Genomic DNA, 13,589 nt, shown 5'->3' on the forward strand with positions numbered 1-13,589 from the left:
CGCTCGACGAAAGCGCGTACGTGACGTCATCACAGCGCGACAAAAACATCGCGCTGTGATCAGTAAATGTAAAATTAAAGCGAAAACCTTACCTAACCCCCCCCAAACCTAACCCTAACCCTAACCCTTAACCTAACCCTAAACCTAACCCTAAACCTAACCCTTAACCTAACGCTAAACGTAACCCTAACGCTCTAAACCTAACCCTAACCCTTAACCTAACCCTAACCCTAACCCTTACCTTTATGTGAATCGGCTTGCTTTAATTTAATTTTTCTTTCAATTTTTAATTTTTTTCGTCGCGCTGTGATGACGTCACGTACGCGCTTTCGTCGAGCGCGCTTTTGTGGACCGCGGTTTTGACGGGTCACGGGTGGGGGGGATAAGTCAGCAGGCTTTCCTTCTGCTCTTGGGAATGGGCACCCAAGTGACGGGGAGGAGGGATCTCTTTCTTTTCAGATAACCAGAAAGCAGAAACCTTGGCCAGCCACACGCACACGACTGCCTTTTTCCCAGGCTGCAGAATCGGGGAGTGATTTATTCCAGTCAATGTAGCCGAGTTGGCACATCGAGTAACTCCACAAAAACAAGGGGAGAAAAATCTATGACATTCTCTCTCTGGATACATTGGGTTTTTTTCCCTTTCCTTTTCCTGAAGCCAAGAAATTCTGTTGCAATATTTTCACATGCGCGCTGGATACAAAGTGCCAGCTGCAGCCTTAGAATCACACTGACGCCCCTTCTAGCTTCCAGCCCCCAAGAACTAATATTTGGGGGCCCCCAGCAATACGCAGCACCCCCCCCCAAATCCGGCACCCTGTAACTGGAGCTGGGCTGAAGCCTGGCCTGGCTCCTTGCCCTGCCTGAGAGAGAGAGAGAGAATCAGCTCTTTGCTCTCCTTTGCTGGAGCCCAGAGCAGATAAGGATCAGATCCTCTCTCTCTCTCTCTCTCCTGATACCAAATTACCGAATCTGCAACGCAGAGATTGATTTGCAAGGTCAAAGTTTTCTTTGTGGAAAAGGCTTTGCTATTATTGGTGCTCCCTGACTGTGGCTGTTTTCTTGCAGGCGTTTCATGACCCAACCAGGTAACAAGTGCTGGAAGGGAGTGGAGGAGGAAGAGGAGGAAGAGGAGGAGGAGGAAGTGGTGGGGGTGGAGGAGGAAGAGGTGGAGGTGGAGGAGGAAGAGGAGGAGGAAGTGGTGGAGGTGGAGGAGGAAGAGGTGGAAGAGGAAGAGGAGAAGGGGGGGGAGGAAGAGGAGGGGGAGGAAGAGGAGGGGGAGGAAGAGGAGGAAGAGGAGGACGAGGAAGAAGAGGAGGTTGAGGAGGAGGAGGAAGAGGAGGAGGAGGAGGAAGAGGTGGAGGTGGAGGAGGAAGAGGAGGAGGGGGAGGAAGAGGAGGAAGAGGAGGAGGAAGAAGAAGAGAAAGAGGAGGTGGAGGAAGAGGAGGAGGTGGAGGAAGAAGAGGAGAAAGAGGAGGAGGAGGAGGTGGAGGAAAAAGAGGAGGAAGAGGAGGAGGAGGAAGAGGTGGAGGAAGAAGAGGAGGCAATAAAGGAGACTCCAAAAGGCTGGAAAAATCCTCTTAACAGTTGTGCTCCTGGCACAACCTTTCTCCCCATGGGGATGGCCGGCACCTTCTCTCTCTCTCCCTCTCTCCACCCCCCCCCCCCCCCCCCCCGGTTTCGAGTCTTGTGCTTCTGCTGATTTCACAAAGGGTCCCTTTGTGAGTTTTGCCGGCTGGGACTTAAACCTATTATGGCAGGATTGGCCCTGCCTGGAGGACCCTTCCGAATCGTGAGAATATTTCCCCTCATTCTCCCAGCCTGCAACCTGCCAGCGTTTTCGGGAGGCTTGTTCTGAAATAGCCGTGCGTGGCTGTCTTCTCAGGCGCGGTCAAGAGGGCCACCTCTGGCTCTGAGCAGCTGTTTCCCCCCGATGGACAACAACAACTTAAGCGCATAGACGGAGGCATGAAATGCTTAGGAGAACAGGGCTCCCCATTTCCCAATGGAATTTTGCCCCCCCAAAAAACAACAACCTCCATCCAACTTTCCTCTGGGAGGGGCTTAGAGTCAACTCGACACTCCAGTCTAGGGAAAACTCAACCACCATCCAACTTTTGGGGTGGGAGACAACGAAAAGGAGGACCCCTTTGCTTGGCCCAACATGGTAAGATGTGCAGCTTTTATATCCATGAAACATGGATATCCAGGCACAGAGTGAATATCGGTGATTGTGCGGTGAGGCCTTCTGCAATTCCAAGGCATCGTAACTCCCTCAGCCACTAGGAGATCTGGTTCTACCACGATGGCAGATCTTTGCTTTCTAAGAGTTTTCAGCCCTAGGAACGAACTTTCTTCTTTTGCTTACAATGGAAAAGGTGCCACTTCATATGAAACCTGGCATCCCCGTTCCAGGGAATCTGAGGAGGTCTGGCTTAAGACCCCACCAGCCACCACATGCCCCGTGTCACAGCCAGGGGAAAGAAGGAATCCGGCTTCATTGATGGGGTGGCTCTATCGAGCGATGCTGTTGGGAAAGAAAGAGGATCCCCGGGGATCAAATTTGTTCCCTTCTGAAAAAAGACATCCATTGGGATTGGAGCAATGCTTAATAGACTCCCTCGATATCTGGAAACTGAGAATTTATTGGACCTGAAACACCCCGATTTTACAAATAAAACCTCAACCCCCTGCTAGAAACTACCTATATTCTCAGGTGCTGCCTTATCAATCTTAAACGCCCAGACTGTGAAATTGCAGATGACCCAGCATAACAATTACAACAATAACAACAACAATAATAATAATTATGCTGCCTTACCTTTCCTGACACCAGAGAGAGGAAGAGAGATGAATAAGCAGTCTTGAAAGCCCAGGAGCTGCCTGGGGATTAGATTCCCCCAACCTCCTTCTCCCCCGCCCCCCCCCCCCCCCCCCCCCCCCCACAACCTCCCCCTCCAGAGGCTCCTCTCTTTCCACTTGAAGCCCCTTGGAACGTTCCGTTCCGTTCTCACTTCGCCTCACCCACAACTGCAACTTGCATCTGGCTTCCACCTCTTTGGCAGGGAGAAAGGAGCCCGGGGGGGTGGGGGGGTGGGGAAGGATCTCTTGGCCACGCAAGGCAGCATTGTTCAAATGACCCCTGTCCTCTCCTCCCCCAGCCAGTCAAAGAGAGAGAGAGAGAGAAAGAGATAGTGGCTGAATCGTCCTCTGATGTAACATCTCAGCAAGGAGGTATCGCCCACAACAATCCGATAGATAGATAGATAGATAGATAGATAGATAGATAGATAGATAGATAGATAGATAGATAGATAGATAGATGATAGATAGATAGATAGATTGCAATAGCAATAGCAGTTAGACTTATATACCGCTTCATAGGGTTTTCAGCCCTCTCTAAGCGGTTTACAGAGTCAGCATATTGCCCCCAACAATCCGATAGATAGATAGATAGATAGATAGATAGATGATAGATAGATAGATAGATAGATAGATAGATAGATAGATTGCAATAGCAATAGCAGTTAGACTTATATACCGCTTCATAGGGTTTTCAGCCCTCTCTAAGCGGTTTACAGAGTCAGCATATCGCCCCCACAGTCTGGGTCCTCATTTCACCCACCTCGGAAGGATAGAAGGCTGAGTCAACCTTGAGCTGGTGAGATTTGAACCTCCAAACTGCAGATAGCAGTCAACTGAAGTGGCCTGCAGTACTGCACCCTAACCACTGCGCCACCTCGGCTCTTTCTGCAGGTGGAAATCCGAAGGGCGGCTAATTCAAAGCCATTTGCTCCAGCTGAGCTGGGCACCCAACACTATTTTCTCTCTGGCCCTGCAGTCAAACGTGGAATTTCTCAACCGCTTCAGGTGGGAAGGAGTCGACTCCCAGTGTGTCCCAGCAAACAGCTGGGAGTTGGAGTCCACCTAAAGGAGCCGAGGTGGCGCAGTGGTTAGGGTGCAGCACTGCAGGCCACTTCAGCTGACTGCTTGCTGCAGTTCGGCGGTTCAAATCTCACCGGCTCAGGGTTGACTCAGCCTTCCATCCTTCCGAGGTGGGTGAAATGAGGACCCGGATTGTTGTTGGGGGCAATATGCTGACTCTGTAAACCGCTTAGAGAGGGCTGAAAGCCCTATGAAGCGGTATATAAGTCTAACTGCTATTGCTATTGCTATCTAAAATAAAATTGCCAGGGTTGAGAAACGGTGCCCTAACCCCATAAATTTAGGGCAAGACTCCCAACCCTGGCACTGTCAGGACCGATGGATCCGGGCTTCATCAGGAAGAGCTTATCCACAGCTGAAGAGCAAAAGGTCTTTCCGCTCGTCCACTGTGAAAGAAACAGCAGGTCACAGGTGTGTTTTTCCTAACGTGGAAAGATGGGGAAACAGGTGAGATGGGTCAGCCTTACATGTGACAGTCGTTTGGACCACCCCCCCAGGGAGAAAACCTTCAGGAAGCCAGAGGCTGCTCACGGAGAGGAGGAAGCCCACCACCACCGGACAGGTGAACAGAGGCACGCTTGGCGTGGGTCTCATTTCCTCCAGGCCCCAGCCAGGAGAGGAGCCGGCCGAGGGAGACCTGTGGCAAGGATGCTGGGGAGGCCACATGGGCCTTGCCAGCTCCCTCTCCACAAACCAGGAGCCCCTTCTCTCCACAAGAGGTCGCCCTCAGCTCCTTCTCCAGGAGCCAAGCATCCACACGGATGCTCCTTCTCAGCCCATCCAAGGACAGAAAAGGCTGCCGTCTTCAGAATTGCTTGGCTTGTTCATCTCAGCTGCTTCTGGAGGGCATCAGGCTGGGAAAGGTTCTACAACAGCTAAGCGTCTCGGTAGCCACCACGCCCCACCCCTCCCACCGGCTATAAAAGTTTGGACGAGCAAGAAAGCCAACGCCGATCCTTTGCTGCCACCTGAGCATCTCTTCAGCTCTGGCCACTTCCTGCCACAATATCCCAACTATTGGAGACGTGCTAAAAAGTTCACACACAAAGAGAACGGAAGAAAAACGGCTCCACCACAAAACTGCGGTCGACTAAAGCGCGCTCGACGAAACCGCGTACCTGACATCATCACAGCTCAACGAAAAAAGCACGCTGTGAGCGCTAAAGTTAAAATTAACCCCTAAACCTAAACCTAACCCCCCGAAACCTAACCCTAAACCTAACCCTAAACCTAACCCTAAACCTAAACCTAACCCTTAACCTAACCCTAAACCTAACCCTAAACCTAACCCTTAACCTAACCCTAAACCTAACCCTTACCTTAACGTGAATCGGCTTGCTTTCAAAGCGCTTTTTAAAGTGCGCTTCTTTCTCCGCGCTGGCTGTTGTCGCCCTGTTGATGACGTCAGGTATGCGCTTTAATTGGGCGCGCTTTAGTGGACCGCGGTTTTGTCGTGCCACGAGAAAAACAGTTGTGAAGGTGTCAGTGTGGGGTGAAGAAGGTCCACAATTAGTCCACGGTTTGAATAAATGACAGTTTGAACAACCGCATTACGGCTTATGAATATTTTGAATGTTACTCCTACGAATACAGACTTAGGACAGGAATATATTCCTCAATTATGTGAGCAGGACAAGTAAGCCTACAATGGGCAGCTTTTACTGTAGCAATTTGGGGAGGGGGCTGCTCTCCTCCCGCCTTTGACTCTCCTAGCCGTTCAACTTTGGGCGCTGCAGTTAATTTCCTCCCCTGCAAACATTACATCAGGGAGACCAAGGCCACCTGCCCAGGATTGGCTTTGTCACACAGACCCCCAGAGGGAAACTCACCCGCAGCCTGGAAGTGACCTACATTGCCTGCCTGTCTCCCGAGTTTTCTCCATGGTTTCTTCCCTCCGTTTAATTCTGCTCTCAAAACCTTCCTTTCCCGAGGAAAGGAAGGGGGAAAGAGAGGAGAGAAGGAGAAAAGAAAGGAGGGAAGGAAGGAAGGAGGGAAGGAAGGAGGGAAGGAGAGAAGGAGGGAAGGGGAAGGAGGGAGGGAAGGAAGGGGAGTAGGAGAGAAGAAACGAGGGAAGGAAAGAGGGAGGGAGGGAGGGAAGAAGTAGGACCGTTGTAAGATAAGATGGATCTATGGGATGTTAAAAAAGCAATCTTCAAGTATATTGTCAACAGTAGGGAAAAACTGTTATAAATACATATTATTAATAACAGTTATGAGATCATATAATTGTGAATGTATATAGGAAATTGATAAAATTAAAAAAAAAAAAACCCTTCCTTTCCCCAATTCCTTTGCCTTTCCTCTAAGGCCATCGAATACCGCCAGAGGGAAGGGGGAGACTTTTGCAGAAGTGTGAATTCTAGAATCATTTCACCACATCAAAATTCCAAGAAAGAAGGGGGGGGGGACTTGAAGTTTACGAACTGGCACCCCCTATTCCTATACGAATCAAGAATCTATCTGGCTGAACACGGCTGCCTTCATCTATGGGGTTTCTCATTAGTTTTATTAATTTCATTATTAATAAAAGCTTTCACTCCAAAGGGCAATGTGCATTTGATCATGTGCTTTGCTGCTTAAAAGGAACACCAAGGATGAATGCTAGGAAGAAGAAAATCTTAAACGAGTCTGCATCCCACACAGCTTTTTCCAAACTTCAGCCTCGTTTCTTTCTGAAGCCACAGAAAATGCAGATTTTGAGGCCGAGCGGTGGGCAAGAAACACTCGGCAATTTCGGCAGTCCCTCGCCTGTGATTTTGGCACAGCCTTAAATCAAAAGAGTCATCGGCCATCCCTGCGGGGGTCAAAGGGGAGCTGCGCCTCACCCTCCAAAATCAAAAGCAGAAGTGGTGGTGGGGGAAAACGTCCTCCGATGTTCAAACATTTCTTCCAACCCCTAAAACTTCTAACCCTTCGGTGGGCTTCGGGGGTGCCATCTTGAAAGCGCCTCGCGGGGCCTTTTCACGGCCGCCTCCGGGAGACGGGCCAGAAAGAGCTTAGGGATAATCCCCTGAGAATCAAAACCCCCTTCACAAGGAAGAGAAGCCTTTTTTCCCAAAGCGCTTGTGAAGGACAACATTTTTGTACCCGTCGCATAAAACGTTTTAATACGCTACAATCCTTTACACCGATATGCCTCCATTTCCTTTCAGTAATTATTCATTAGAAAACATTTAACGTCACTGCAGATTTCACAGTGGGCACTCCGGCCACAAAAGCCCGGCCGAGGACCCTTTTAGAGCGCGGCCCGGGCTAATCTGAGAAATGGCGGGGAGGGGGAGGGCCGGGCGGGACACAACAGCCCCGATAAATGGGGCGGCTAACGGTCACAGCTCCCCTGCCTCCCTGGGCGCGTTTCAGGTTGACGACAGCAACAATGGGGATCTGTTCCTGGCCATTCCTCCTCCTGGGCAGGACCTGGAGACCAGCATCTCCTCGTGTCCCACCTGCCGGAGAACAGCCACCCCCCCCCGGCCCCCAGATCCCCCCCAGATCGTTCTCCTGAAGGCAGGTGAAGGACGTGGCTGAAAAGAAGCGGAGAAGGAAGAACGTCAGCCCTGGGTCAAGATAGCAGCCCAAATTGGTGGGCTGGGGATCCCCAGGGCTGAGCCCCAGCCTGGTGGGGAAGGCAAGGTTCCTGGCCCAGCCTCCTCCTCTTCCTCCTCCGCTCAGGATGGGGTGAAAATGTTGCCCCCACTGGAGCAGGGCTGAAAACAGAGCCTGGGGTCATTCAAAGGGCCCCCCAGGCCTCCCTGGGAAAGTGGAAGGACCCATTTTATTTCACCCTGTTTTCTTTTTAACCATGGGGAAAGATTCCTGATTTGGGCCGACGACGGAGGAGAGTTTCCCTTCCCTCTCCTGGCTGCCTGAAAGGGCTGCTCTGCCAGCCTCTTCCTCCCTGCTCCCCTTGTCAAAACATCTCAGGGGGTTAATGATCCACAGCAGGGAACAGCACCTCCGATTCCTTTTCATAGGCCAGTAAAGAACCACGCACTGTCCTGGCAAAACAGGCCTCCGCGCGCCCTCTGATCAAAACTGAAATACGGCCACACTCCGGAAAGCAAACCCTGCAGGGATTCAATTTATGGCAATCAATTTTAACATGTCTTCTTCTCCCCCCCCCCTCAAACTTTGCTATTTAGGGAGAGGACTGGAGAGGTTGGGGTGGGGGGGAGGACCTCTAGAGTGGCACCTGGCCTCCAGAGCATCCCTCCATTGGATGGACCAAAACCTCTCTTTGGGTGCCTGTTAAATAGACTGCCACGATTGTTTTATTTACCTCCGATGCAGACTACATCGTGACATTGGTTTTTTTTTTTAAATTACTGGTTTATGAGCTCCTTGTTCCCAGACTGAAAGGCAAAGCTCCCTCACCACCTCCTAAGAGCAGCTCTTCCTGGTGTTAAGAGGGGACTCTGACTCCTAAGAGGAATGGAATGGCATTTTATTATTTATATGCCGCCCTTCTCTGGGAGGACTCAGGACGGCGAACACTTCAAAAGGGGAAAAAGGGGAACATAAAAAGACAAAATACAAATAATAAAAGTAGACAACAGTCGCACAACCATACATGTCGAGAGGGGAGGGAACCCATCATGCCCAGGCCTGCCGGCAAAGCCAGGTTTTGACGGCTTTTCGGAAGGCCTGGAGAGAGGTGAGGGTCCGAATCCATGCGGGGAGTTCGTTCCAGAGGGCCGGAGCTGCCAGAGAGAAGGCCCTCCCCCGGGTAATAGCCAGGTGGCATTGGCTGGTAGACGGCACACGGAGGGGGCCGACCCTGTGTGATCTAATGGGTCTTTGGGAGGTAATTGGCAGCAGGCGGTCTCTCAAGTAGAGAGAGGGAGAAAGTAGTCCTGGCAATCTCTTCCCAGCCGGCCTTGAGGGAGGGGGAGGCTGTTGCAATCTGCCCGGAGCCACTGCGGGCAGCCTCAAAATTGAAATAGCCAACAAGGGGCGGCTTTTATTTAGGGCTGCTACCGTTGTGCTGTTGGTTGCCACAAAGTGTCCCTAAATCTACAGATCTTTTAACGCTTCCTTGCAATATGACCCTAATTTAATTGCCAGAAATTTCAATTTCATTTGGCGAGCCTGACTAGCTGAAGAAGAAAAAAGCCAGGAGACAATCCTTCAAAATAAACACACCAACCACAAACATCAGAAACTACAACTTCACAAACCCTCCCCCCCCCCACATGTGTGTGAAAGCAGCAGGCCAGCTGTAATATATGGGAGGGGGGGATAACGCAAACGGGGCAGCAATTGTCTGTGACCCCTGCAACAGGTGAGGGAGGCGTTTGGCTCAACACCTGGGCCTGCAGAATGGGTGAAAGGAGCAGCAAGACCACCCCCCCCAGGCAGCCGGGCTGCTTCACCTGGGCCAGGTTCCTCCTGCACAGCCTTCGGCTGCCCTCCCAGGTCATTTAGCAGAGCACAAAAGGACATTCCAGCCCCTTCTTTCCTCTGTCCGTGGAGGATTCCCAGAGAGCCCCCAAGTTTTAACCCTGCAAAAGCCAAAGGGTTTGTAGAGAGAGAAGGAAGCCCTTCCCTCCCCAAAAGCCCCCAGGAAGCACTTACCGCCGGCAGCCCCTCCATTCTGGTGCACACAGACCGTCACCGGCCCTCCCCCATCTAGACAGCCAGGGGTGATGTGGGGAAGGCCCCTTTTATGGCTTGCAGCGGTGGTGCAGCTGTTCCTTTTTGGCTTGTGGGGGGGGAGTGCTAATTGCTCAAAGGAAGTTCGAGATCCTACAGCAGCAGCGATCCTGGCCTTTCCTGCGGCCTAAACTGAAGGGAGAAGCCACCAGCAGCCACAGCAAAGCTGAGCCAGGAGCCTCTGGGGCTCTTCTGCCAAAGGTGGGCTCGGCCTCGGAGGGACCCCCCCCATACCAGTCACCCCGTTCAGCATTTGGGGCCCTAAACGGCTCTTTCACGGAGGGCAAAGAGAGAATTTCTCGAGCAATTCGAGGGTCAGGGGGCCTCTGACTGATTTATTCCAACATGAACATCTCCAAATCGTCAGCCTTGCCTTGCCCCAACTTTGGGGAGGCTGAAGTTTCCCCCACTCTCCCCACAGTGTCACCCACAGGGCTCCCCCCCACCCCACTTTCAGGAGCAGCCCAACCCTTGAGAGGGAAAGAGGCTAACGGCTGAAGCCCCCAGCAGCTCTGGAGCAAGAGTTGGATTGGAACTTTCTTTTGGCTAACATCGCCCAAACGGCCGAGAGGGCTGCCGCCGCTTTAAACCTCGATCTCCCCCCCCCCCCCCCGTCCCCTCCGTCCATGCCTTGCTCAACAAATAAATAAACGAATGAAGAGATTCTGCTCTGGGTTGGCTTCACAGCCGGCTGCCTTGGGAAATTAGATTTTCATAACGGCCTCGCTGGAAAGGAAAACGGAACGGCAGATAAATGATGCTGACCCTCCTTCAAATTTACTGCGGTGTCATCTCTGGCTTCCAGTTCAGCATAATTACAAGCCCTCTTTGGTCATCAGAATCACAAGCGGCTCCCAACCCAGGACGAGGGTCAGGCCAGCATCCGAACCGACCGAATTCACAAGGCCCAAAGAAAATGGGCTGAAAGCAAAGCCCCCTTTTCCAGCTGAGCCTTGGATTACAATGAAGGATTGGTCTGCAACTATTTTCGCCCTCGGCCAGATATTGTTGGCGCGCACACACACACAAAAGCAAAAAAGCCACAAGACGACAAACTCCTCTCCCTTGGAGGCTACAGCCGTCTATGCGGGAGGGAGAGAAAACGGCCGTTGGTAGCAAGTCTCCAGTTCCAGAATTCGGCTTTGGGGCTTTGCAATTTTTTTTAAAGAAGTGTTGTGTTAAACACACCCATTGAACTGAAGCCTCCAATGCTTCCCTCTCCCAATTTTCCCTCCTTCTCCCCCCCTCCCCACTGTGAAAGCGCTGCTGTTCCAACCTGGCCCACTTTCAGACGTCAGGACTCCCATTCCTGAGAGCCCAAATCCACACACCTTAAAAGTTGCTGAGTTTGCAAACGTGGTGTCAGAGCAGTGGTTCCCAAACTTGGCAACTTGAAGACTTGTGGACTTCAACTCCCAGAATTCTCCAGCCAGCTCTGCAGAGCTGGCTGGAGAATTCTGGGAGTTGAAGTCCACAAGTCTTCAAGTTGCCAAGTTTGGGAACCACTGTGTTAGAGTAACGCAATGCAGGCTTTAAGGGGCTGGAAAGAGACCCACCTCAACCACGTTGCTCATCGAGGCCAAGGCTGCTGGCTTTGGAGAGAGTTGGTACCCCCACCCCCAGGAACAGACCCGGCCCCTCTCTTTATGGATGTGCCCCACAGCAGCTGCTTGGGCCGAGGTGGCGCAGTGGGTAGAGTGCAGTACTGCAGGCCACTTCAGCTGACTGCTAACTGCAGTTCAGTGGTTCAAATCTCACCGGCTCAGGGTTGACTCAGCCTTCCATCCTTCCGAGGTGGGTGAAATGAGGACCCGGATTGTTGTTGGGGGCAATATGCTGACTCTGTAAACCGCTTAGAGAGGGCTGGAAGCCCTATGAAGCGGTATATAAGTCTAACTGCTATTGCTATTGCAGCCGGAGGTGGGGTGGCCGGGTGCACCTTTGGGGTCAACAGTTCCTGCCCCCAATCACCGAGACCTCCCGTTCCAGGGGACATATTTGGTTTTACACTGTCGACTCTATGGAGGCTTTGGGGTTTTTTGGGGCTTATTTAAATAAGAAAGTTTTGGTTCTTTACCAAAGAGGAGAGACATGTTTTTCCTCCCTGAGCTACTAGCTCTCCACATTCTCTCTCCACAGCTGCGACATGGAACATTTGTGGCTTTCCTTCGTGGGCACGAATGGAGAGACAGGGACCCAGGAGCCAAGGTCAGCGCCTCTCACCCCCCCTCCCCATGAATGCAATGGCAAAAGGGGGGCACCCTGAGGCCTGGATCTGGGGCTCCATCCTTCCCACCCGCTCAGGAGTTTTGAACGACGGAAAGAGCAGGACGTTCACGAGAGGGAAACACCAGGGCGTCAAGGCTGCGCCCCAAAATCAGGGAGGAGGTTTCTGGTTCTTGTGGAAGCTTCTCTCAGACTCTCCCCCCGCCCCCAAACAGCCTTTTTATTCCCGCGATGGCCTCTCTTCCTCCTCCTGAGCCGCGCTGACCGTTACCTGGGCCGCCATCCTGAATGCTGATCCTGAAGGCGGACGGTGCGGCTTAAGCCATCCGGGGCTCTGGCTTGCTTAAGATCCGGCGCAGCAGAACCTGATGCCAGGAGCTCTGCAAAAAGACTTTTCCGTCCCAGCGAAGCGCGCTTAATAATTCATGCGGCGTGTCGGCGGCTGAGCCCTCCGGGTCCGGGATGCTGGTATTGGCTCCTGCCGCTGGTAAGAATGAGACACTGGACCTTCTCGGAGATTAGGTTGCAGCCTGATCTTTGATTGCTGCAATTTCTTGACAGACTAATTACTGAGGACAGAAATGAAGCCCGGATGAGAGGAGGAGGTTGAACCCCCCCACCCCAACCACCACCCCACCCAGCCTTCCTGCAGCTCCTTCCGCTGGCCTTGCTGGGCCCCCGGGGGTCCCTTCTGCAGGCCAGCCCCAAGGAAGTCGACGGAAGGGCAACCTCTACACTTAATAATGCATCGCAGCAGGTAAGCAAAGAGTTACAGGATCTCTTTTCACCAGTTTAGTCTGAGACCGGCGGCCGTGCTTAAAAATTAAAACTAACAAGAACCCGGCTGATGTTACGACTATATATTTATGTTAAATATCCTTAATAATTCAGGGACGCCTCACACTAGATAAGAGATGGAATAAGGCGCGCCTGGTAGCTGCAGGTCAGCCACCTCCTGACTGTTGTCAAAAGGCCTACAGGTGATGTAGGACTGGGTTTATGAGTGCCAGCCCAAAGACTGGCACACTCTCACCAGGTCGGTGAAGGTAAGCTGGGGATGCCCAGGAATAAGGGAAACACAGCTGGCATTTCACAGAACCGACAGGGTTGGAAGTCTGAGTCCAATCCCCTGCTCAAGCATGAGACCCTATTCCAGGGGTGTCCAAATTTTAAGACTTGCGGACTTCAACTCCCAGAATTCCCCAGCCAGCTACACCCTTCTGGGCAAATCGCTTTAAAAACCTCCAGTAATGGGACATCCACAACCTCTGTAGGCAAGCAGGAAATTTCTCCTTAGTTTTAGGTTCATCCTTCCCTTCATTTGCTTAGCAATTGGAATGTTTTACTATTACTTATTCATTCATAACACACCTGCCTATCTGTCATCGCCTTTCGGGTTGGCCTTGGCTTTTAAAAAGTGCTAAGCTGAAATCAAATTATGGCTAAACATAACCCACAAATCCAGTTTGGAAAAAAAAAAAGCCAACCCCCCCCCCTACATTCTCCTGGCAAATGGGCTGTTATTCCTGTAACAAGGTAGCTGACATCCAAGCAGACAGATCTCCCAGGTGCCTCTGGATTCCTCCCTTCCTCTGATGGGATGAATGACTTTTAAGCAACATAATACCTGTTTTGCTCCTGTTTTACACACCTGTTTCTCTGCCAGCAGCCCCAAGGGAGCAGAAGTGAAGGGTATTGTTTGCAGGAGGAAAAAAAAATGGAAAGGGGATTTATTCATTTTTTTGCCAAGCGCCTTGGTGTTTCCT

Source organism: Thamnophis elegans, chromosome 13 (assembly GCF_009769535.1).
Source record: "Thamnophis elegans isolate rThaEle1 chromosome 13, rThaEle1.pri, whole genome shotgun sequence".
In the NCBI taxonomy this organism is placed as follows: domain Eukaryota; kingdom Metazoa; phylum Chordata; class Lepidosauria; order Squamata; family Colubridae; genus Thamnophis; species Thamnophis elegans.